The sequence below is a fragment of the Scleropages formosus genome, chromosome 2, assembly GCF_900964775.1.
Source record: "Scleropages formosus chromosome 2, fSclFor1.1, whole genome shotgun sequence".
Classification (NCBI taxonomy): Eukaryota; Metazoa; Chordata; class Actinopteri; order Osteoglossiformes; family Osteoglossidae; genus Scleropages; species Scleropages formosus.
The window spans coordinates 32,104,034-32,129,540 of NC_041807.1; the positions used below are offsets into that span (position 1 = coordinate 32,104,034).

The window sequence follows — 25,507 nt, forward strand, 5'->3', positions numbered from 1 at the left end:
CTGTACCTTTAGATGAACATTTAACTACATTGTTAAATTACCCTTTTCACTCAATACTCAAGTATGTTGACAACATGTATTGACTAATTTAGACAACACTTTTCTTCAAAGCAACTTGCAATGTTCATGTGCTTACAGTCATTTTACCCATTTACATAGCTGGGTAATGGTACCGGAGTAATTTAGGGTAAACATCCGGCTGAAGGAAACTAAGGCAAGAGGTAGGGATCAAACCTGTAACCTCGGGGTCTAAAGGGAGCAGCGCTAACCACTACTCTACCAGCTGTCTTGCTTTGACCTATCAATGACAGTACAGACTTTAAATAGTTCTGCTATTACATACTAACACGGGGAATTTATATCCCTGTGCCAGTAAGAGGACGACGGCACATCAACTGAGAAATCTGAAACTTTTTAAATGAAGTCCAAACCTGTTTTAACTTCTTGACTTTTTTTTTTTTTTTACATTAAGCTGTACCACACAAAGGCTTAAGCAGTCAAAAAGCTGCTTCCTTTGGACCCAAAGGTTGCAGGTTCGATCCCCACTTCTGGCTGTAGTACCCTTGAGCAAGGTACTTACCCTGAATTGCTCCAGTAAAATTACCCAGCTGCTTAAATAACTAAATAATTGTAAATAAGCCAACACTAAGTTGCCTTGGAGAAAAGTGTCAGCTAAATATAAATGTGTGCTTTAAAAAGCTGAACATTTGAGCTATCAATACCATAGAAACCTTTTTTTATTTTCTTAAGTTGCTTATTTAGGAAAATACATTGGATTAAATGCAGATCCTGATGCCTTTCCAGTCCATCCCCCCCCCCCCAGTCTTCGTACTGATTTAGTTTACTGTTTGAGCCTTTTTCCTTTTAAAATTGTTCAGCTCAAAGGCAGGAAAAGAGTTCTCATAGAGACAGTGTTTAAAACAATAAATATACGCTCAAATAGTGAGACGCTCAATTTTCACTTTCATTTTAATAACGGGATCTTTGGTGTCCAGCTATGACATACTAGTCACGATCCTTTACATTTCATGTGTATAAGATAAAAGAGCACAGAAATTGATCAGTTCCGTGGTGGTTCACATCAAGTGGAAAACCCGGCAGTAAATCAAGATCCAGAATTCCTTTACGGGCAACAGGAGCACTCAGTAAAGGACTAATAATGCTGCTTATTATTTATAGACAGGAAACTTACTACAAGTAGAAATTTAGTGAGGAAACCCCTCTGCTGCTGTCACACCCTATCCCAGCCCATTCAAGCCTCTTACAACAATCGCTGATCCAGCAAAATCCAATAAGAGACCGATCGAGCGCAATCTAATCCCACTGTAACTCGCCTCCCCGTATCCACGTTGGGCTGATCATCCAAAGGATGAAGTTGGATTCTAACGACAAACAACATGCCATTGAAAACAAAGGATGTTTTCTTTTTTTCTTCCTTTTTTTTTCTTCTTTTTTAAATGAGTCACAAAGCAAACCTGATAGCTGGAGACATCGTCTGGGAACCGGTTGGACAACGAGCAGTCAGACAGCGGTCCGAGGTCGCAGGCAAGCTGCAGATCACGTGCTGGTGTCTCTCTGCTCCCCTCAGCTCTGGGAATCCTCTCACACCCGCTGCCTCCAAGCCAGTGTTCTCACTTGCATCACTGGTCAAGGGGACATTCTCCACAGGGCAAAAAACACAGCAAGACCACACCTGCCACGAGGTCCCTCCTATCAGACCAGAGCTCGGCTCTCGCGGTCCAGACACCAGCAGCAACTAAAACAAACACAATTTGTCGTGGGACAAACTTCTAAGGGGATAAACAAACAAGAAAGGAAGCGAAGTGTAGGGCTTCAAAACCTGCTGGACCTCTCTCAACTTCCTGCAAACACAGAACCCCTGGGGTGGCAACAGAAGTAAGCAGAAACATACACAAATACTCAGGTTAAATATAAACTTTTCGCTCTCAAATGGGGTTCATATCACTCAATAGGGCATTTCGCACAAAATACATAATTACCAAGAACTCAATGGAATTACACAAATTTCACGGTATAACGCTCGCCGGTTTAGCTGGTGCGGTTTAATTATTGACGATCCCGAAAAACACAAACGCACGCTGGGCGGACAAAATATTGAAAACAACACATGAGAAGGAGTCGGATGCTTTTACAATCACAACTGCGAAGGCGGCTGCTCTGGCGAGTCAGGTTCAGTCACGTGCCGACAGCCAATAACGTGTCATTTATAACGTAGGTACGGCAACCGGAACCAGTACATGCAAGTGTCTAAAGGATCATTGATTTTAACCTTCATTTGAGCCAACGGCTTTGCCCGAGGTGACTGATGTCATAAGCTTTGTATGACAACATGCTATTTACAATAATTTCCCCATTTATACAGCAGGGTATTCTGACTGTATCGGTGGCTCAGGGTAAGTACCTCCATCAGGAGTACAAGAGCAGGAGTGAGGACTCAGTCCAGTGGCCTTCAGGTGATGGTTCTAACCATGGCGCCAGCAGCTGGCCAATGTGAGCGCTAACTAACACAGTCTGAAAGAGGTCAAACAGCCGGGGCACAAAACTGACGGCGCGTTGTTCACAGAAACAGCAACATATCATGCGGCGAAGGCAACCATGCCACTTCAAGGAAAAACTCAGAGAAATGGAACAAGTGGCTGAAGTTAACCAAGATAGCTGCTTGATAGAACCAAGATAGCACAGGATGACCCAGAAAATTACCAGTGAACTAGATCAACACCCCTGTAAACCACTCTAGACAAAAACCAAACTTTTCCACGTTAAGAAATCTAATATTTATAGTACAGTTGCCATTTAGAAACCAGCTGCATCTAAAGCCAATGTGTGAAAACATAACCAAGAGTAATGAAAATGCAGAACCATAAGTAGTAATATGGACTAGCCTTTAAAAATATTTTTTTCTATATCTAAACTGGTTAGATACCCAAAGGACCCACATCATCTACTGATACCTGTTAAACACCATCGTGGATCTGTTCTATGAGATGTACGTCGCTTTGGAGAAAAGCATCTGCTAAATAAATGAATCAATAAATGTAAATGTTGCCCCCCCCGAGTAGAAGCATTCTGTGTCCACTCAAAAGAGTGGTGTCATGAACACTAGGAAAAAATGAAGTTAAACACCTTTCACGGCACCCCCAGTCTCCAGATCTAAATATCTTGACCACTTTCCGGGTAATTTCTTGAGTTTGAGTGTTGAGTACACATCCATCCCCTTTATTATTCCAAGAATTGTCCATTATCCCACCACACAAAGTTGAGGCATTGCAGCACTTTGAGAAAGATTACATCTATTCTGGAGACAAAATGTCGCCCTGTTTCTTATTATTTCAAATTTAATATACATATATATTTCTGCTGATACCTTTTAACTGATCATTTTACCATTGGTTCCAGCTTACGCTCTTAATGTTGTTCTTGATGAGACAGCCAAAATACTTCTGCTCTAGTAGGACTTACACCATTCCCTGTTTGCCAAGCGACATCTAATACACTCTCCACGCCCTGAATTTACCAAATGGCAGGGTGAGTCAAGACATCCTATTACACACCGTTTCAAAATGACACAATTTACATTCTCTACCAGAAATTCATACCATTAAAAGAGAGGACTCTCTGACAAAGTGGTCATAAACTCCTTCAGCTTCTTTTATTCTCTTACACTTGACCTTAGACTAATTGCAGCTTGAGATTTATTTTCTGTTTGCATTGTACACAGTCATCACCACCATCGCCATCCTCAGGGTTTTAGGACAAATTCAAATTCTCCAATAAAAAAGCCACTTTTAAAAGCAAAGCAAACAATCCGGTCCTTTGACGATGGACAATGTTTAATGAAGGTTTAAAGAAAAGCTTTTCCGAAATTCCAATGGTAGGAGCAGAGAAGTCTAATAAATGCTCCATATTAATTGTATTTCCTTGCATGTTATATTGCTGCCCATGAAAATAGGAACTCGATGAGAGAAGCTGGGCCGTACAGACATTTTGGCTCGGTTTAGTACTGGGTGGAAACCTCTTTTACCTCCAGAATATCAACAAAGTGTTGGACACACTCCACAGGGTACAAGGTTCCTGCTGGGTTGACAGCTTTACACTTTTCCAGCAGATTTCCTGGCAGCACATTTATTTTAACAACGCTGAGTTCTACCTCATCACAAAGAAGCTCTGGGGGGCACTCTGCACACCACTGAATTAAGGACACTGTCAAGTTTGTGGAACCATCCTGAGATGATGTACGCTTTGTGACATGGCATATTGGGCGGTTAGATGTGCCATCGAGTCGAGGTGTGTTTCTTAGGCAAAGAAGGGAAAGGAAGTGGTTTGTCAGTGCCTTCTTCTGTGCATCTCTGCAGGGTGCAAACACAAGGAGAACATGCATCGTCTATGGCGTCACCCATATGTGGTCCGTTACCAACTGTACATTTGAAAAAGGCTAGACTGGCCATGACGGGATGCACCAATAATGTTTTCCACACTTAATGGCTTTCAGATGATGCTCAGCTAGTACCAAAAACAAAGCATTCCCAACAACATTACACCCCCACTGCCAGTCTGTACCACTGACACCACAGTGTGGGTTCATGGATTCATTTTTTATGCCAGTTCCTGACTTTGGCATCAGAATTCACAACAGAAACAGGGATTTCACAGGCCAGGCAACATTTATCCACTCTTCGGCTGCTCATATTTGGTGACGGCATATCTACTTAAACCTCATCTTCTTGTTCTGAGCTCACAGAAGATGAGCCTGACGTGGTCCTCTGCTGCTGTAGCCCATCTGCTTCAAGGTGTAACAAGTTGGGCGTTGAGATTCTTTTCGGCACACACTAACGTTGCACCGAGTTGTAGTTGCTGCACTTGTTGCCTTCCTGTTAGTGTTATCAAGTCTGGCCTTTCTTATCTGACCTCTTGCATTAACAAGGTGTTTGTGCGAAACAATCTGTCAGTATCTGTCAGAAAAAGCAGTACATACTCCTTTCTTTCTTACTCTCTAACTGTATTTCACATTTTAATTCATTAAATCTTCTGATTTCCTACATCTAAACTGACAAGACTAGGGTCATGCTTCTTGGCAATCACTTATGCAAAGTAAATGCTGGATCCATATTTCTAGTACTTTAATTTTACAATAAATTTTAAAAAAGTACTACTTGACAATGTGGAATATTTTTACAACTTTTTTTTTTTAATGACAAATACTGAGTAGTCAGTTCTGTAAACTGTATCCCATACTTCCTTATAGTTAACTAGTTCCTAAAAACCAATTAACTCATTCATCTTTTCTAGAATTTGCTAATTTCCTTACTCGAGTTTTCACAGTCACCTTAAACAAGCTCTATTATGTTCAGGATTCTGCAGCTAGAATCCTGACCAAGTCTTGCGTAAGTGATCACGCCATACTTGGTTTAGAACCCCTGCACTACTTTCGGTAAGGTTTTGGGTTGACTTCAAAGCATCATGCTTATCTACAGAGCTTTATATGGTTTTCAATCTATGTACCTATGTGACCTTCTATTGGTCCATTATTCTTCTCGCAATCTTTATTCCGCTAACTTTGGCCTTTTATATGTCCCTCAAGCTGCTATATGCCCTGTGTGATGTGGCTTTCTCTTATTAAGCCCCCAAACTGTGGAATTCCTTTCCCAGCACCATCAGAGCTTCCCCTTCTCTGAGAACCTTTAAATCTATACTTAAAACCTACATTCTCATAATCGCTTCAAAAGATCACATTTAAGAGCTCTCTTTTTAGCATTAATCATTTTTTACCATTATTTTCTCTTTGCATTGTTTTTTGTTGGAAGTTTCATTGCAATTTTTATGCAGCTTTTTATAATGTATTTAATTTTTTGTTTTGCTGTTGTATCCTACTTTTACTGTACAATGCTTTGATTAACTGCCGTGAAAGGCGATATATAACATCTGACCCCCGGCTGACATTGAAAGAACACCTTGTTATATATTCTGACTAATACAGGAAAGAAAAAGTAATTTTTTCCTTTGCCAAGTGCCACACTGTCAATGGTCCCACCCTTGGTGACGGTTTATAGGAAGGATATTGTAAGTGTTATATGGGAGTCAGCCTCGACAACATCTGAAAACGTGTCAACCCAGAACAAAACAAATTGAGGAACTGCTCTAGATGCTTCCTCTAATCTTTGAGCAATATATTTTAACGGTAAAGACAAGAATAATACACATATTCTTCTCACGAATAAATGGTAACACAAAAATAACTGTGCAATGTTTTCCCCAGTCCTTGTATAATGCATACATGACACAACTCATTTTTTATAATGAGTTCCTTAAAAACGCATGTTAGGCAGCGCCTTATAATAATACGCTCGTGAGACTTGATTAGAAAAAAATTAAATTTGGATCATGTTCACATTTCCCTCAAACGCATCCTGGTGAGCAGCGGAAAAGTGCCCTGTTTAGTCTCCCTCGCCTGGCAGTTTGTCTTCCTGTTGAGGCTTCTCACAATGGTCAGAAGGACCTTTTTTTACATAAGACGCGGATTTTAGGTCGAGTGGGTGGGGTAGGCCCCTTCCGAATGGCGCGTGTGAAACAAGGTCCAGACCTGCATGTTTGTTTGTGTGTCACTTGCGCAGGGATGCCGAGGACAAACAGGGCCTACGATCAGACGAAGCAGCCGGCCCAGTTTCTGCGTTGCCATTCTTTCATTTATTTTCAATGGGATTAAATGTAAGGAAGCCGAGCTCCACAAAAGCGGCCAATCCTGGAAAATAAGTGTTTACTTTGGAGTTCCAGATCTTTCCTTTCCTTCGGCAAACAAGCCGCTTTTGATGTGCTCAAATGCTGCACGTCTTGGGGAATTAGGCTCTTATTAATAGCCAAGTTTACTTTCATCTAATAAAAGTGCACTCAAAGTCCGGATTTATTTCACATTGTTTTGTCAGCTGAGCGCTTCATGTGAATGGTGTCACACTATTGCTACTTATTTTCAATGTAAACACCACAGGGATCGCACACGAGGCTTTTGGCCCCAAACTAGGAAGAACAGATTTTGCATTATCAAAAAAAGTGCAAACTGACGAGTGCTGCCCGGCTCCAGTCTCTCTTTCATATAATTTACATAAGAACATGTGAGTTAATTGGGAGATTCGCCAATAACTTTCTCTCCTGGAGCAGGAGGCCATAACACACACACACACACACACACACACACACACACACACACACACACACACTTCTCTCATACAGGGTTGTGGGGAGCCAGAGCCTAACCTGGAGACACAGGCCGAAAGGCTGGAGTGGGAGGGGACACACCCAGGACAGGACGCCAGTCTGTTGCCTCGAACCCCAGACCCACCAGAGAGCAGGACCCGGTCCAACCCACTGCGCCACTGTGCACCCTGAGGCCATAACAGTTAAGCTTAATTCAAGAAGTTTAATTCCCCACGAGTAAAGCAGCAATGAGGAACATGCGTTTCAGGAGCTGGAATTCTGAGACCGTACTTAGCGTAGTTTCCACCTTGGCTTAGAACCTGTTGGAGGACTTGCATCTACCGTCAAGCCGGGGGGACACCTTTGTACAAAAGAGAAGGGGAGATGGGGTGGCAGTGGGTTTGCATGCAGGAGCGTGAAGGTTATTGGGTGTTTATATACGTTTATATGTGCCTTACAGCCGGGTGCTGCCGGGGGTCTTGCGTAATACATTCCTCCTGAAATTTTATTTTTACCAGCCTCCAAATTGTGCACTCTTTGGATTATGCTATACTGAAATATCATCACGATTAGTGAATTCTTCTAGCATACTTTACCAGAATCATATGTAATGTACACATTGCATCTTCTGTTGTATGTTCCGAGTACCTCAATTTTTTGCAGGCCACGAAAGATCCATAAAGCCGCATTCGCAGCCAAAAGTTCTGACATTAAAAAAGGAACATTGATTGTCTAGTGCAGGCATGATCACCCGAAAACACCCACACAGTGCAAGCACACACACACACACACACACACACACACACACACACACACACACACACACAAACCGCTTGTCGTAAGTGGGGTCGGGGTGAACCGGAGCTTTACCCAGCATCACAGGAGCATGGGACATACCCAGGACAGGATGCCAGTCTGCCGCAAGGCACCCCAAGCAGGACTCGAACCCCGGACCCACCAGACAGCAGGACCCGGCCAAACCTGCTACGCCACCGCACCCCCCACAGTGCAAGCAAAACTGTAATATTTCATTATCATACTGCAAGCTTGTAATTGCTATGCCATTTACAGTATCATGGAAGTCTGATCAAGCTGTGTGCATCTCAAAGACAATGAAAGAAAAAACATTTATATTGGTTACTTTATGAGACACATTTCAGGTAACCTAACAGCTACATTCCCGAATTATAACACATTAAAGTAAATAGCCATGTGGCTCAAAACAGACTGTAACTTGCTTATAAACTTTATGGAAGTTTTAACTGGACAGAAGCGTATTGTTTGAGGAACAGTCGGACCTAAAACATGTGATGCAAATCCCTTCCCCTTAGGTGGCTGTTTTAGCAGGTCAAAATGACAAGAAAATCAGACTCAAATATATAACTCAAAAGTATGCAGAGATGTAGATATGACTCTGGAATCTAAAGAAACCATGCCGTTCTGATTCCAAAGTGCACCGGAATGGTAATTCTGTGAACTTTTATAACCCATATTATACACCTCTCAGCTGGCTGCAGCTTCATGCCAATATTCGTAAGTCATACCCATAATATTTTTCTGGATCCCATTAATGACTTTGAATCCAAAGATGAGTCAGAGTTTTGAATTCTCAAAGTCACAGGATTTCCAAGAAGCACTTGGCCCCTGTAATGCGGACATTCTCATTCAGAAAGTGAGGTGAAACCAGCTTTGGAAAATACTATTGGGTGCTCTCTGTGAATCTAGACACTATAATTCTGTGGAATGAACTCATTTTGGGGCTGCGCAGACATATATAGTATGCACTCATAATGAATGCAACTGCACAAATGCACGCAGAAACACTGAAAACATCATGTACCATAACATGACGTTACAACCTTAATAAAGAAACATCAGGCAGTCATTTCCTGGCTCTCAAATGGCCTTGGCGGAGTGGAAGTGGTGGTAGGCATGCACCGTCACATCGAAACAGAAAGTGTGCTTTCCACAGCTCCCACAACAATTCTGAAAGTCCAAGACCACCAACTGTATGCTGTTCTGCTCAACTGCAAGACATTGAAGGACATCTGCCTCATAACGGCCATTCATGTAGGTGGACTGATGAGGATAGACTCACACAGGGCAGTTCTGTGTACTCAGCTGTAAATGGACAATAGTGGGGATTCATGGGGATGAAATGTTGGCGAATCACATTCCCAGCAAGGAACATGAACCCTAAGAGGACCTGCCCATACTGTAAGCACTGTAATGCAAGATATGCACAACAAAGACCGACAGAATGTGGGCGCTCCTCAATGCCTGCACAGAAGAAAGGCCAACGGAAATGTGCTGTAAATGGACAGTGTGAGAAAGAGCATCTTCAATAGCAGTCTTGTCAAACCTAGTTAATAGATAGTGGTGCCCATTCTGGTGATCAGAGTAACGGAAGAAAGTCTGTCAAAATACCTTTCTTCTCAGCATAATCCACAGAGGCTTTTCAAAGAGTACTTCCAAAAAAACCCATCATTCAATATGATCTCTAAATGTACAGATTGTGCGTGTGCCCTGAGGGCACTGGAAGTCATCTGACGCAGCAGAGTAATGAAATATCGTTGCAAAAAGTGCTTTCTTTAGCAGGGCATCAGGTCTAGGTAACATTGGGTCTACAGAAAGCCACGAACTCCACAGCCTCAGGCTTCTGTTTGGGGTTTGGGTGAAGGGGAGGAGGAGAGGGGATCTATTTTACTTCTTAAATATTTAACGATAACTCCTGCTGGTCCAAATTGTTCCCCCACCCCCAACAACAAGTGAACCCACTTCAGACAAGCGGGGGGTCTTTGACAATGGGGTTAATTCAATCATCCCTGTCTCACCCAGGCTGCCAGATAAGAGCCCAGAGCAAGGGGAGGTATGCTTCAGCCAACTGTTACTAACTATGTGAAGACATCTGTGACCTCTTTAACATTTCCCACGCTACACGCACCAACAATGTACAGTGTATATGACTTATTATGTGTACTTTTTGGCTAAATGCACTGAGTGTAGGATTTAGTCCAACAGTCCCACTGCCATGCTTTAATGCATTGATTGATTCAATAATTCATTGACTGCTGTTCTTTCACAAGGCAATCTAGACAAAACGGTGACACCCAACCGGTGAAGACAGATGGAACACATTCTGAATAGCGACTGGATTCTAAACATAACAAAGGAACAAATGAAGAAAAGAAGTTAAAATTGAAAAAAGGTTAAAAACATAAGGAATCACTGTGACTCTGGCGTGGCACCCTTCAGCAATTTACTAATCCAGAAAAGCATCAAGCTAGTCTATGTCTTTAACCACAATGCTATCTGCTGGCAAAGCACTCCCAACCACTCCCACCTTTCCCTTAGGAAAAGAGGTAGTCTGCTTTATATGTTTTGCAACAGTCAGGTATCCATGTACAGATACCAAATCACAATACTGACATTTAAAGATGTGTATGTGTGTACACCCTGAACTGTACATCCTTCCAGAGAAAAGTGTGTGCTTACTGTGTAAACGTACATGATTAAATTTACTAATTCATACATTATTTTTATGGGTTTGACTGTAAAACATAAAACGTTTTAACAGCTTACCAGTGAAACATATCATGTGTAATATCACGCAAAGCCACACTAGGTGAGAGGTATCAACTGTTAATTGCTGAGGTACAACACAAATCTTCACAAAAGCACAAACCACAGACAATGGCCTATTACTGAGAAGACACACACACACACACGCACGCACGCACGCACGCACTTCCGCATGTGCATACATTTTTTTTTTTTTTTTCTACATAACCAACAAACCTGAACTGCAGTGCAGGTGCAAACACACTGCATGTGGGGGGGGGGAAGAAAAAAAAAAAAAAAAAAAAAAAAAAAAAAAAAAAAAAACATTGAATGTTTCCCTTGTGTTTTTAGTTTTAATTTCAGTAATTTTCCAATTCTGCAGTCATACACACTTTTTTGTTCTACACCAAATTAATGGAAATCAGTCCAAAGCTAAATCACACACACATCACTTCAAACTAGTTCCGAGGGGAGGGGCAGGGAGGATGGGGTGCGGTGGCACGGCGGGTTTGGCCGGGTCCTGCTCTCTGGTGGGTCTGGGGCTCAAGTCCTGCTTGAGGTGCTCTGCGATGGACCGGCGTCCCGTCCTGGGTGTGTCCCCTCCCCCTCCAGCCGCAACCCCGCTCAGGACAAGCGGTCTCAGACAGTGTGTATGTGTGATTCCAAGAACTTCATGCTGGAAAAGCACAACGGTCTGCAGAGTCACACAAATCTATCAGTACTTACATTTGGTATTAACTTCTGAGGTTAATGCAGAATTCTGGACATTTAAGATGTCAGGAAATGGCTCACCTGAAACACCTCTGAGTTGGTGAAGTACCAAGAGGCTGAACTCTTACGTTTGGCATAAGAAAACTTAAAGAAACCTGTATTGTTCTACCAGTTCTGTGTTATTATGGCTCACATCATTATCATTATGATTATTTTCTCAACAAACCTGCTCCATTACAGATGAAATAAAAGAGGGGCAAAGTACGCATAAACCTGAGTGAGTGAACTCAAGTTGGTACAGAGTTTAACAAACACAGGTGGTAACACAGGTGAACACTGCACAAAAACAAGCGGGAACTCATCCTAAACACGAAGGCTGGCCTAGAGGTCTAAAATAGGTCTGATATTTCATAAAGAAACAAACAAACTGAACTGCTGGACTACATATCTTGGGTGTCCTCATAATGACTGAAATAATATCACTGTAACACATATTTACTCCACGTTAGAAATGGTCACGATGAAACGCACAAAAGATTTAATTAAGAGTTTTGTACACTACCAATAGGCAGATTACATTACCGTACTGCCATCGTACATTCATGCGCTAGACAAAAGTACAAGTACTTGTGCGGTACATAGATAACTGTGATTTTCCTTAAAAAGACTAGCAACAGAGTAAATGTAAAGGCTATGTTTTCAATTTTGTTACCTTTGTTCTTGTCTTAGGTGACCAAAGATTCGAGAATCCTGCCCAGCTTGTCCATGTTTTGGAGGCCTGTATGAACGATAGAGGTTCCTTCATGCGGGTCCCTGCTGGGTGTCACGGCGACAGCCAAATCCGACAACAGTACATTTACGTGTATTCATTTAGCAGACCCTTTTCTCCAAAGCGACGTACAACTCATAGAAAAATAAAACAATAAGTTGTTAAGTTCAGTAGCGTTGCAGAAGTGTTATTTTCCCTTCACACTCAAATCAACTGACCTTTACACTTTGGATATGTGACTCATGTGTAATAAGGCTCTCCCACAATTAAGGTGAGTTCGACAGGTGTATTAAAACTTGTTGCCAAGAGCGCTACGTCTCCCAACTGGATTTGGAGTAAGAAAGCTTGACAAAGCTCTGCTGAGTTATAATGACACGTAGGTGTGTCGCTGTTGTGTGGTACCGTCTCCAAAGCAGAACTACAATTTTAACTTCTGTCCTGTTTTTAGGAAAACCAGAACAGCCTGGAGAACAAGGGGGTCACACAAACACAGAGAGGTGAAACACCCACACGCACTGGAAAAAATAAATAAATAAATAAATAAATACTGTGACGCGATAATGCACGCTCTTATTCTAGAGGTCATATTCTACTTTGGTGCATTAAGAAACAATGAGGGAAAAAAAAATCATACAAAACAACTTTGTTCTTTCAAAACTGTCTGTGTATTCATTGACTAGCAGTGGACTTCTACGCTTCTTTGAAACTTGCAGTACCTTAGTTACATGTACTGGGGTTCCGGTGAAGCTAAAGGGAAATGCATTTAGGAGGGTACAGTTCATAATCAAATGCAACATTACATGTTCTGCTCACCCGCTTTACTGTGTTGTATGTTCGGTGACCTGACTGGCCAATGCCTTCTGACAGGGCACACGTCGTGGCGGGTGGGGGGTCAGGGCTTTCCCAGTGTCACAGCATCCCTTGAGCATTTCATGTACTCTATGCAAATGGGAGAGCCTGGGGTGGCCCTGACATTTCACAGAACTGCACCGAAGGGCTTCACTGGCAGCAAGAACTGGCCCAGGACTCACTAGAGCCATTCTGCCTCTGTCCGCCATGTGTTACACCATCTCTTTTAGGAACAGAGGTCAAATATTAGAAGGAATGTTCCCTCTAAGCTGTGTGCTGCTGTGCACTCGTATATTTACATTTATTTATTTAGCAGACACTTTTCTCCAAAGCGACTTCCAATGAACTCTAAGTAGTGTTACCAGCCCACACACCTTATTCACCAAGGTGACTTACACTGCTATACACTACTTACACTGGGTCATTCATCCATACATCATGGCAACACACTCTCTGTGTCACTCACATACTATGGGTGAACCTGAACAGCATGTCTTTTGACTGTGGGAGGAAACCAGAGCACCTGGAGGAAACCCACCCAGACACAGGGTAGAACATGCAGACTTCACACATATTTCATTACCCACATGCACATGCCAAAACATTCAGTGCATCTAACCCATCCATTTCCCAGTAATCATTCAGACAGACAACACATTTAAAATTACTGTTGGTTTCCTTCCATTATCAGGTCAGTATAATGTTGCCATCTTTGTCTTGCTGTTCTTATTGATACCATTTCTTTTTAGTCTTACATTTTATGTCATGTTGGATTGTCCAAGTTCTTTGTCTTCATGATGCACACATTTCATCTATAGCGTACCATGCACACAACCACTTAAAAGTGGGAACACGCACCGCAAATCCTCCTCTGGAGTTCAATCCATACCTCTCCAGTATGAGAAAAGATTCTGAAATTATGCAACAGCATTACTATTTATTCATTTAACCAACACTGTTCTCCTATGGGGGTTGGGGGTTGGGGATTGGGGCGCGGCGAGCTTGGCCGGATCCTGCTCTCTGGCGGATCTGGGGTTTGAGTCCCGCATGGGGTGCCTTGCAATGGACCGGTGTCCCATCCTGGGTGTGCCCCCTCCCCCTCCAGCCCTGTGCCCTTCGTTGCCAGGTTAGGCTCCGGTTTGCCGCGACCCCGCCTGGGACAAGCAATTTCAGAAAGTGTGGTTGTTCTCTTATGTGACGTACATTGTTAGATTTGTATGCTAAGATACTTACAAGTATTTATGTGTATAACTGAGCAATTTTCACTGAAGCAATTTAGGGCAAGAAGCTAAGCACCCCACCACCTGCTGCCCTAGTACTGAGAAAAGGTTGGGGCCTAGAACACTTGCACTGCCTCCGGTGCTGCACTGATGCACATGTAAACCAAGTGACCTACTTCTGCACGCTAGGCTGTTGCACAAACTGACAGCCGTAAACATTCCTGAAAGTCAACGAGCACATCCAGGACCCCCCCCAACCCCAAGGGTCCAGCTGATGAGAACATGAAAATAAAATTATAGTAATTATGAGGGTGACGCTATCTGCGGAATTCAAAGCCCCAGCTCAAAAATGGACCCCAAAAATAACGTATGCAAGGATTAGTTACTCACACACACACACACACACACACACACACACACACACACAATGTCTACAACTGCTTGTCCCGCCAAACTGGAGCCCAACCTGGCAACACAGGGTGAAAGGCTAGAGGGGGAGGGGACACACCCAGGGCGGGACGCCAGTCCACCGCAAGGCACCCCAAACGGGACTCGAACCCCAGACAGCACACACAGCACAGGCTCCGGCCAAACCCCCGCACCCCATGTTGTATGTTACCGCACCAATCAATAGGCCATATCAGTAATGTAGGTCAGCTGCTCCCGAGATGGCACAGAGAGCAATATGAATTGTAAAAGATGCCATGCTGTCCACTGAAGGACACTCCCTGCACAGAGGATGGATATCACACAAACATTTGCGGTCAAACAAAATCAGTATTTTATTGCTTGCAGACATTGCTTCCGTTTTGGTGAAAGACAGCTGAGTCACTGTAGCTTCCTCCTGCGTGTGGGCCCATGCACGCACGCGCACAAGATTGAAGGATGCAGTGTGCCAGGAAAGGTGAAACTCTATAAACTTCACACCCTTTTTTATCATAGGGAACCATGTGCCCAGGAAAAAAAAAAAAAAAAGAAAGAAATTTGTGAGACAAATAGGAAATGCACAGTGATGACATGGAAAATGTGGGTTGATCTTAGTGTCTCTGGTCTGACTCTTCGAGCGACCACAGGTACCACAGTAGCAGACTGAGCGTTAATGTGAGCCAGGGTCTGCAACCAGCTTGGCTCTCATTCTTAATACTTCTATTGTTCTGCTTAACAAGCGCACACACACATGTATGTGTCACAGACTACCATTTTTATTAAATAATGTATTTTTAAATCCAGCCAAACAAAAATAATAATAATAAAAAAGAAAAAAAACAGGTAGAAGGCTGAAAAAACATCTTTTGGGCATTTTGCTTCCCTTTGTAAATGGTAAATAAGTTTTTGCTCTCATGGGGATGTCCCCACAGGATCTAGTCCACTGTCCCTGTAGTGTCATCAAAAAGTGCAGTACCTTAGTAGCAGTACTTGCTCATAAATGTTCAGTTCCTACATAGTACCTGCTGACGCATTTTCAGACACATATACACAACACATACTGTATATATACCTAAGGCTGGCTGGAGCCTTCAGGGAGAGAGGACTGCATTGCTACCCCTCTGTCCTTGCCAGCTGGAGCAGACTCAGGCAATATCCGCATTCAAGGGAAGAACCCGATCGAGGAAGAACAGGAATTCAGCAGCTGTCCAACCACTACTAGGGCAAGAGAAGGGGCACTTTTAGAATTAATGGGCCTTCCCTGCTTTGCCCTTTACCAGCAAGACAATAATACATACGTATCTCTTCGTCTTTCTTATACAGTCATCCTCTAAGAAATGCCCATTCAAATAGCAAGAATTCCACTTTATAAGAAGTGTAATTTAGTACTCCTACTTTGACTTACAAGGCATTTATGCGCTTTTACCGAGTCTGGATTTTGTGCGCCTCTCGATAGCTGGGTGGTGCGACACATTTACATTTATTCATTTAGCAGAGCCTTTTTTATGACACCATCGTCCAAGAAGACTTACTCCACTAGATATAATGCACTAACAACCTGCAGTGATTCATCCATTCAAACAGCAGAGCAATCTAACACACACACAGACACACACATCTGAACACGTACACTCACGCTACTGGCAATTTAGACTCACAAACCCACCAGAAATACATCTTTGGGAAACATGGGGAGAACATGTTACTCCTTTACTCAAACTCAACCCCAAGCGAGTAGGGATTGAGCTCATGTCCAACGCCCAGGACCTGTGAGACACAATATCAACTCCTTCATTGTGCATTTGCATTGTTTTCACTGAACCAGTGAATCCTGTAAAGCAGTTTTGCCCGTAAAGGTCATTGTAGTTCATGCACGACAGACAATGCCGTGATAAACACAGGACTAATCTTTGAGGATCACATAAAAATATGATTCAGATTGGGGATGAGGGATAATAAAACTGAAAAAAAATGTATGAGACATTGATTCCAACAAGGAAGTATTGTCCAGACACTCAGACCCATTGATGCATTGGAATTCACATAATACTTTCTTTTCTACAGATATGATGAAAACAAATGTCAAAGTTGAAAGACTTAGTAAATTATTTTGAACTGACCTAACATTCGCCCACACGTTGTCCTAGCAAATCTGGTATCAATCTGTCCCCCACAGCTATGGAAAACTATTCTGAAATAATACGAAATATGTACATTAGTGTTGAGCCGAGCTTGACACTCCATCCATCAATTTCAGACCATTATTACTGACATTACTGTTACTGCAGTCTTACTAATGTCCAAGTTAATATCCATCAATTGTTACACAAAATATGTGCAGCAGAAAAATAAATTACTGATGCTATGTTTTACGAACAAATCACCTTAAATTCCAAACTAATGCAATTTGCAAAATATCTGATAGCCTCAGCTGTATCACTCTCATATACAGTAACTGCCAGTGAGATGGAACAGATACTGAGACACCAGCAGGGAGTAAACAATACGAGGCATAACTGGATTCCACTTCTGAAAGGGGCACCAATGCCTGAGGGTTTGTTGAGTGTTTGGTTTGTTCTACCTGCTACATCTCACCTTCTTAACCACCAACAGGGAGTAGACAGTAAAGCAGTACATGACTGCTTTTTACATCTTCAAGGGTCACTGATGACTGAGATGGTTCAGAAACCAGGGGTGATGCTGGGTTTTTTCCACTTGTTCCATCTCAGCTACTGACATACCAGCAGGGGGTAGACAATACAACAGGTACACGACCGGATTCTACGTCTGCGAGGAGCAGAAACGCTTGCAGAACCGAGACTGATCTTGGGTTTGTTCCACCTCACCTACTGAAACACCAACATAGAGCACAGAGTGAGGCAGCACCTGAGTACTTTTCACTTCAAGGGTCACTGATGACTAGGATGTTTCAGAACCCATCAAAGATGTTTTGTTTGTTCAATCTCAGCTAATGGGATACCAGCAGGGAGTAGACAGTACAACAGTACACAACTGGTTTACAATTGTCAAAGGGGTACTACTGCCTAGAAGACCAAGGCAGATCTTGGGTTTGCTTCACCTCACTTATTGAAAGACCAACATAGAGCAGAGTGAGGCAACACCCAAGTACTTTTCACTTCAAAGGTCACCGATGACTTAGATGATTCAGAAGCTAGGGGAGATGCTGGGTTTTCTCCACTTGTTCCATCTCAGCTTACATTATATTACATTTATTTATTAAGTAGAAGCTACTGAAGCTACTGAAATACCAGCAGCAGGGAGTAGAGAGTACAACAGGTAGATGACTGGATTTCACTTCCTTGAAGAGCAGCGATGCTTGCGGAACCAGGACGACTCATCTTGGGTTTGCTCCACCTGCTCCACCTGACCTCAGGCAGCACCTGAGTACTTTTTACTTCTCCAGAGCACACACGATGATGTCTGGGATGGTTCAGAAGCCAGGGGGAGATGCTGAGCTCATTGATTGATTCCACCTGCTCCGCCTCAGATGCGAACACAGGGACAAGGAGGGAGTTACCGACCTCGTTCGACGCTGAAGCGAAGCGAAGTTGCTCTACGCGACATTTTGATGATTTTGCGTTGGCCGAAACAAACGATACATCATTTCATTACTTTCACAATACTAAATGACACACCCGGCTGCTGTTTGTTTCAGACACGAGGAAGAGTGAACCAGCCAGGCGAACCCGTCTTCTGTTTCAATCATTTACCAAGTGATTGATTCAATGCCCAAATGATTTGGGCATAAAAAAAAAAAAAACAAAATCACAAAAACGGTGCTTATCATTTTCTGAGAGAAAAATGTGTTTCACTTATTGGTGAATCTCGCGCGCGGCTACGAGTGAAAGTGGTTACATCACATCCGTCATTTTCAGTTCACTGTGTCACGTATTTTCGTTTTACGTTATTCATCTGAAATGGTCATTCAAAATTTAAAAAAAACACACACGGAAGCATCATGCTTAAGCATGTGTGTCGCACCGCATGATCCTGATCCTCCACCCCACGCCACGGTTCCAACACACCCACGACCGCAAGAGCATCATCGGCGCAGCATGTGCCGACGATGCTTCCCGAACGGAACTCACATCACCATGATCATCATCATCGTCGTCGTTGTGACAATAAAAAGGCCGGCGACACAGACGCGCGGCTCGTCGCGCGGTCCTACTCACGTGTCGATGTCGGGCTGGTGCCTCCTCTTCTCTGCGCTCCATCGCCGGCTTACCGTATCATCTTTAAAATCGTACCGAGCGGATGCGCCTCCGTGTGCCGATCATGTCATTCATTCAATCATTGTGAGACCGAAAGCAGCGCCGCGCCGTGGCGCGTCCCCCAGTGAGCCCAGCCCTCCGGTGGCGCTATGCTCTCACAGCCAATGAATGTACACCGCTACAACTGCTGTAACTTCTGAACCAACGCAAGGTGCATGCGGCTGATTCAAGAGCTCTCAGTGCAACATCAAACCCATGTACCCCCGTATTACATACAATATGGCAACTGCATACCTCCTTATATGAACACATGTATGTTAAACGCTTTTCGGCAAAGCGACGCGCGGTGCTGTGAGTCCGGTGTCGCGCTTAGCTCACACCTCGCCAAGGTCAGCCGTCAGGTCACGACGCGTCACACACTAATACAGCAGAGCAGCGTAACGTGCGGTAAACGTAATCTGGACTCGCTCTTCAGCTGAGTTTACACGCGTTTACCCCCTATGCAAAGACAGAGTGAAGACACGCCAACTCCACACACACACACTGATTGGGGACTGAACCCATATTCAACTGGGGCACCGGCGCTATTCCATGTGCCACCGCGATATCCGAAAGGAAGGATAATCGTAATAATGCTAAGTTATTAATAATGAATGAATGAATTATCAATCAATCAATCAATGTGTTCTGCTTATGCCCATTAACAGTCCACGATTAACTTGTTTAAATTTCCTTTGTTTAATGATGAGGGGGTGCGGTGGCGCAGTGGGTTGGACCTCAGTCCTGCTCTCCGGTAGGGCTGGGGTTCGAGTCCCGCTTGGGGTGCCTTGCGACGGACTGGCGTCCCGTCCTGGGTGTGTCCCCTCCCCCTCTGGCCTTACGCCCTGTGTTACCGGGTAGGCTCCGGTTCCCTGCGACCCTGTATGGGACAAGCGGTTCTGAAAATGTGTGTGTGTGTGTGTTTAATGATGGCGTCAAGCCTAAACTAGACAAGAATTGTATGACCTTACTAGTTTGCCTTACTACATTACCCCACACCAAGATGTCATAGGCCTAAGCAGAACGGTGTGATAATGAATAATAATGATTAAACAATAATGAAAACTTGTCAGATGTTGGGACGAACGAAAATATGAGCAACAAAACAGTACGGATAAGTACAATAAGCGGAATCCAGTTGCAGCCATTTCGCCCACGTGCCCGTGCTAGCGAGAGAGATCCACTTGGTTTCCCCGTTACCTGAGCACGTGCCGTGGACCTCCGTTCAGCTGGCGTCGCCACCCAGCTGTTTCCCCTCTTATCTCCGCCAGCTACTGGAAAGAGAACCCGCTGCCCTTGCCTGCACTCTACATGGGACTCGTCTTTGTCCTGGGATGAGGAGCCAGTGTGAGGATGAGCAGATCTCCCACCAGCAGACTCGCCTCCACTGTACCGCAGTCGCGAGGTTTATAAAAATATCTGTGAGTAATTATGGTGAGGTGTCTGCTGACTGACCTGGGATCCCTTTCCAAGGAGGACTTTCCTGGGCCTGCAGAAAAAAGCCAGTAAACATATGCTCGTCATAACACTGAAACAGAACTCGGACCTTTGCTTTGTCCGTAAGAACAGGTGAGATTGGATTATTAACAGGCTCCGATGGTAACTTTACACATTTCACTTGTACTCTTTTCCTTGAAAATAAAGGGCTTTTCTTACAATTTATTTGTGTACAGTACTCGGAATTCTCATTATGTGCAAAATGCAGACAAGCTACGTACATCTCACATCCCCTCATTTTCCTATTAAAATATGAGTTAATGTTCTAAAATTAAAATCTACCCATTTGTTGATGAACATGCTACAAAAGTACTTTAACATGTGCTCACCGCAGCAATTGTTAAGTATTACAGAAGGTACTGGATCCTCCCAAGACAAATGGAATAGATTATTAACAGGAAAGCGCTCACAAATGTACATGTATGTACAGTATTGCGACATTAGATTGGATCTTGGGTGCGTTCCGGCTATTACTGTTTTTCAGCGTCTGTGGAATGTCTAAAAAACACGTAGATATATAGAACAATCATACACCGATCAGCCAAAACATTAAAACCACCTGCCTAATATTAAATATTGTGTTGGTCCCCTCATGCCGCCAAAACAGCGCTGACCCGTCAAAGTATGGACTCCACAAGACCTCCGAAGGTGTCCTGTGGTATCTGGCACCAAGATGTTAGCAGCAGATCCTTACGAGTCCTGTAAGTTGCGAGGATTGGCCTCCATGGATCGGACTTGTTTTTCCAGCACATCCCACAGATGCTTGATCGGATTGAGATCTCAGGACTTTGGAGGCCAAGTCAACACCTTGAACACTTTGTCATGTTCCTCAAACCACACACACACACACACACACACACACACACACACACATTTTCTGAACCGCTTGTCCCATACGGGGTCACGGGGAGCCGGAGCCTAACCCGGCAACACAGGGCGTAAGGCCGGAGGGGGAGGGGACACACCCAGGACGGGACCGCAAGGCACCCCAAGCGGGACTTGAACCCCAGACCCACCAGAGAGAAGGACTGTGGTCCAACCCACTGCGCCACCGCACCCCCTTCCTCAAACCATTCCTGAACAATTTTTGCAGTGTGGCAGGGTACATTATCCTGCTGAAAGGGGCCACTGCCATCAGGGAATACTGCTGCCATAAAGGGGTCTGCAACAATCTAACCAAGGTTTCCCAGCAGAACATTCCCCGAAGCATCACACTGCCTCCGCCGGCTTGCCTTCTTCCCATAGCGCATCCTGCTGCAATCTCTTCCCCAGGCAAACAACGCACACACACCCGGCTGTCCGCATGATCGAAAATAAAATGTGATTGAAACGTGACCAGACCACCTTCTTCCATTGTTCCATGGTCCAGTTCTGATGCTCATGTGCACATTGTAGGTGCTTTTGGCAGTGGACAGGGGTCAACATGGGCACTCTGACCGGTCTGCGGCTATGCAACCCCATGCGCAGCAAGCTGTGATGCACTGTGTGTTCTGACACCTTTCTGTCATGGCCAACATTAAGGTTTTCAGCAATTTGTGCTACAGTAGCTCTTCTGTGGGATTGGACCAGGCGGGCTAGCCTTCGCTCCCCATGCAAATCAGTGAGCCTTGGGTGCCCATGGCCCTGTCGCCGGTTCACCGGCTGCCCTTCCTTGGACCACTTTTGGTAGGTACTAACCACTACATACCGGGAACAGCCCACAAGACCTGCCGTTTTGGAGATGCTCTGACCCAGTTGTCTAGCCATCACAATTTGGCCCTTGTCAAAGTCACTCAGATCCTTACGCTTGCCCACTTTTCCTGCTTCCAAAACATCAAATTCAAGAACTGACTGTTCACTTGTTGCCTAATATATCCCACCCATTGACAGGTGCCATTGTAACGAGACAATCGGTGTTATTCACTTTACCTGTCAGTGATTTTAATGTTGTGGTTTAGTGATGGTTTTCTTTTTTATTTAAGACTTGCGAATTGTTCCATTGTGCTGTTTCATTGTTTTTAAATAAAATAATCCAATATACCAACAAAAACATCTACAATTATGAGTTCCCTCATGCTTACACTTCAGTTGTGCTACATACATATAATTATGTTCAAAATCAAGAAAGTAATGGGAGAGCAGCGGTTAGCGCTACTGTCCCCCCCCCTTGAGCAAGGTACTTACTCACAATTGTTCCAGTAAAACTACTTGGCTGTATAAATGGGTGAATAATTGTAACAACACTCTAGTATGGAGAAAAGTGTCAGCTAACTAAATAAAGGTACTGTTCAAGAAGTTTAGAGGGTAATGTACTTATTTTGGGTCTAATTAACGCAACTGACAGTTAACTTAGATACTAGGAAACAAAGTACTTCACACGCCGTCATAAATCATCTTTGTATTTAACTCTTAGTCGGTTTCAGTGACGTAAGCACTAATACCACTATCCCGGCGTCGGAATGGGGCGATAAAACACTAGATTTTACCACTTTGTAGTGTATTTCCGTGTGAAGAGAAATAAAACTTATTCGACCATACTTTTTGGTCTTCTGTTGCTCTTCACGACTTTCTAGTTTCTTCCATGGGGGGGCCATGCTTTATTTACAGTAACCATCAGTATTAAATGTTAGCAGCATGATACATAATCTGAATTTCAGTGCATATTATATTATCAATCAATGTTGTCATACACGACGAACAAACCACGAGCAGAACAGAGAGCGCTGCTGTCAGCAGTGGGTTTTTATACACAATAACAGGTTATTTCTTCATAACGAACAAAAAGCTCGAGGTGAAAGTGGCGATTTTTTGGGTACAATACTTTGTGTGATGTTTAATATTTTCTTTTAAGTATTGTTAAAAGATGACGCAACGCAGTCCCACGTTATGAAGCTGAAGAACACACCGGAGAGCTTTTTACCACGACCCCGCACTCTTCGGTCTTATTTAACAAAGCACGAGCTTTGCGTCCTCGGAGGGCGGACTGCGCGTGCAAGTATCACGTAGTCGTGACGTCGTTCGGACGGCGCCTTCGACGCATGTGCCAACTGCCCGCGAGTGGCCCAGTTGTCACGCTATATCGCGTTTAGGGATCGTCACGTAGGTGTCACGAGACCTGCCCGCTGCTGTCGCGCGCTCGAACATGCACGCGCTTCGCCTGAAGGGGAAGTGAGCAGACATATAACCGCCAAATAGTAAATTCCGGGAATTCGGAAGTTTTGAAAGAGTGTTGCGGCAGTATTTGGGTCGTGTGATTTAATTTCTCTTCAGAGGAACCGTTGTACAACTACAACATCCGAATTCGCTTCCTCATGCAGCAAGCAAAGGTTTCACGAAGTCACTGTGGGCGTTGCGTTGAATTTGAAACGTCAAAAGCAAGTTTAATTAAATTTGCAGGCCGGAGATGAGGATGACAAGTCTACGCAAAAAAAGAAAGTGTCGGTAGTGGTGACTTTTTAAATTCTCCAGGACACGACAGACTTGAGCAGCACAGAAATTTTTTGTGAGCGTCGCCTCCCTTCATTAATAATCCAATGAACAGCCCAATAGACTAGAGCTTCACCAGTCGTTTTCTTTGGAATGTGGTCAACTAAGACTAATTCTGAGGAAACCTGCTACTCTGTATCGCTCTGAAATTCTGAATCAAACCTCCTGTAGTGTATTCTGAAATTCTGGCTCCAACTTGTCCTATATTTCTCTGAAATTCTGGATCAAACCTCCTCTGTATACTTCTCATATTCTGGGGTAAACCTCAATTGTGTAGTCCTCAAATTTTCAGACCTTGGCTGTAGTCTTTAACATCTGAGTCAAACATTAAACCTCCCCAGTTTATTCCTGTAATTCTTGATTTAACCTCCTCTATACAGCCTTGGAATTTTTGATCAAACCTTGGCTGCATAATTCTGAAATTCTTGAATAAGTCCCACCTCAACAGTCCTGACAACTGCTATATAGTCATGAAATTGTTCGGATGGAAAGATTCAAATATGAAGTAAGAGTTTTCTTAGTCGAACTAGTGTAGTCAGACGTGGTCCTTACTTACCTAGCCAGCTATCTTAATTTCATGTAATAACCTGAAATTAAACATTTAATGGAAGAAACTACCAAGTGATAAATGTCTAATTCAAACTTAAATATCAGTAACATATTAATGAAAATGTTACTGCAGTTAATAAAAAGCTGTTGCCGAATGACTGGTTTCAGTGCAGGGGTGTTGTCTTGAATAGTTGCGCATACTGTAAGTTTGTTATAAAGTTTAATTTTATGTTGACAATGTTATACACACACACACACTTCGTGAACCGCTTGTCCCATAGGGGGTCACGGGGAACCGGAGCCTACCCGGTAACTCAGGGCGTAAGGCCGGAGGGGGAAGGGACACACCCAGGACGGGACGCCAGTCTGTCGCAAGGCACCCCAAGCGGGACTCGAGCCCCAGACCCACCGGAGAGCAGGACCCGGTCCAACCCACTGCGCCACCGCACCCCCCACAATGTTATAATAATGGTAATATATATCAAGTCTTTATATATGTGTCTTTACTCTGTGCCTAGAATACAAGTTAGAGTTTTAAAAATGTGATTAATACTAACTTGCTGTTGTGACATACTTCTTCAGATGCAGTGATAACTGTGATGGAGCGCTGCTGTCTCACAGTACCGTGGTGGTGTGACAGGATGCTTCAGGGAATTAATTATGCACACGCGCTTTTCGGGAAGTGTCCAGATGACATACATTGTAGACTGTAGATTAAGCCATTATTTAAGCTGTGCACTTAAGAATAGTTTTTAAAATCTACAGAATGGAAGTTTGTATCAAGAAATTCTTATTAATTTTTTTGATGTTTTTCTCAAAAGGAACTAATAGTGTTGTGTTTTTATACTAAGTTTGTTATGATTATTTACCCATTTATACAGCTGGGCAATTTTTACTGGAGCAGTTCAGGATGGGTACCTTGACTAAGTGTAATACAGAACTGAATGTCAAAATCCCACTCTGATCATTCAGTATTTGTG

The 25,507-nt window shown here is 43.6% G+C and overlaps 1 protein-coding gene across 5 annotated transcripts in view; it reads right to left on the minus strand.

The window, feature by feature from the left end:
• slco4a1 (solute carrier organic anion transporter family, member 4A1) overlaps window positions 1-19,292 on the minus strand; it is a 32,250-nt gene extending 12,958 nt beyond the window's left edge. Inside the window, exon 1 of one of the 5 annotated variants that reach the window (XM_018737785.2) lies at window positions 19,272-19,292. The gene's annotated coding sequence lies outside the window, so the exon portion shown is untranslated. The other 4 variants (XM_018737781.2, XM_018737783.2, XM_018737784.2 and 1 more) reach the window with 4 other exon arrangements.
• Window positions 19,293-25,507: the final 6,215 nt, after the last annotated feature.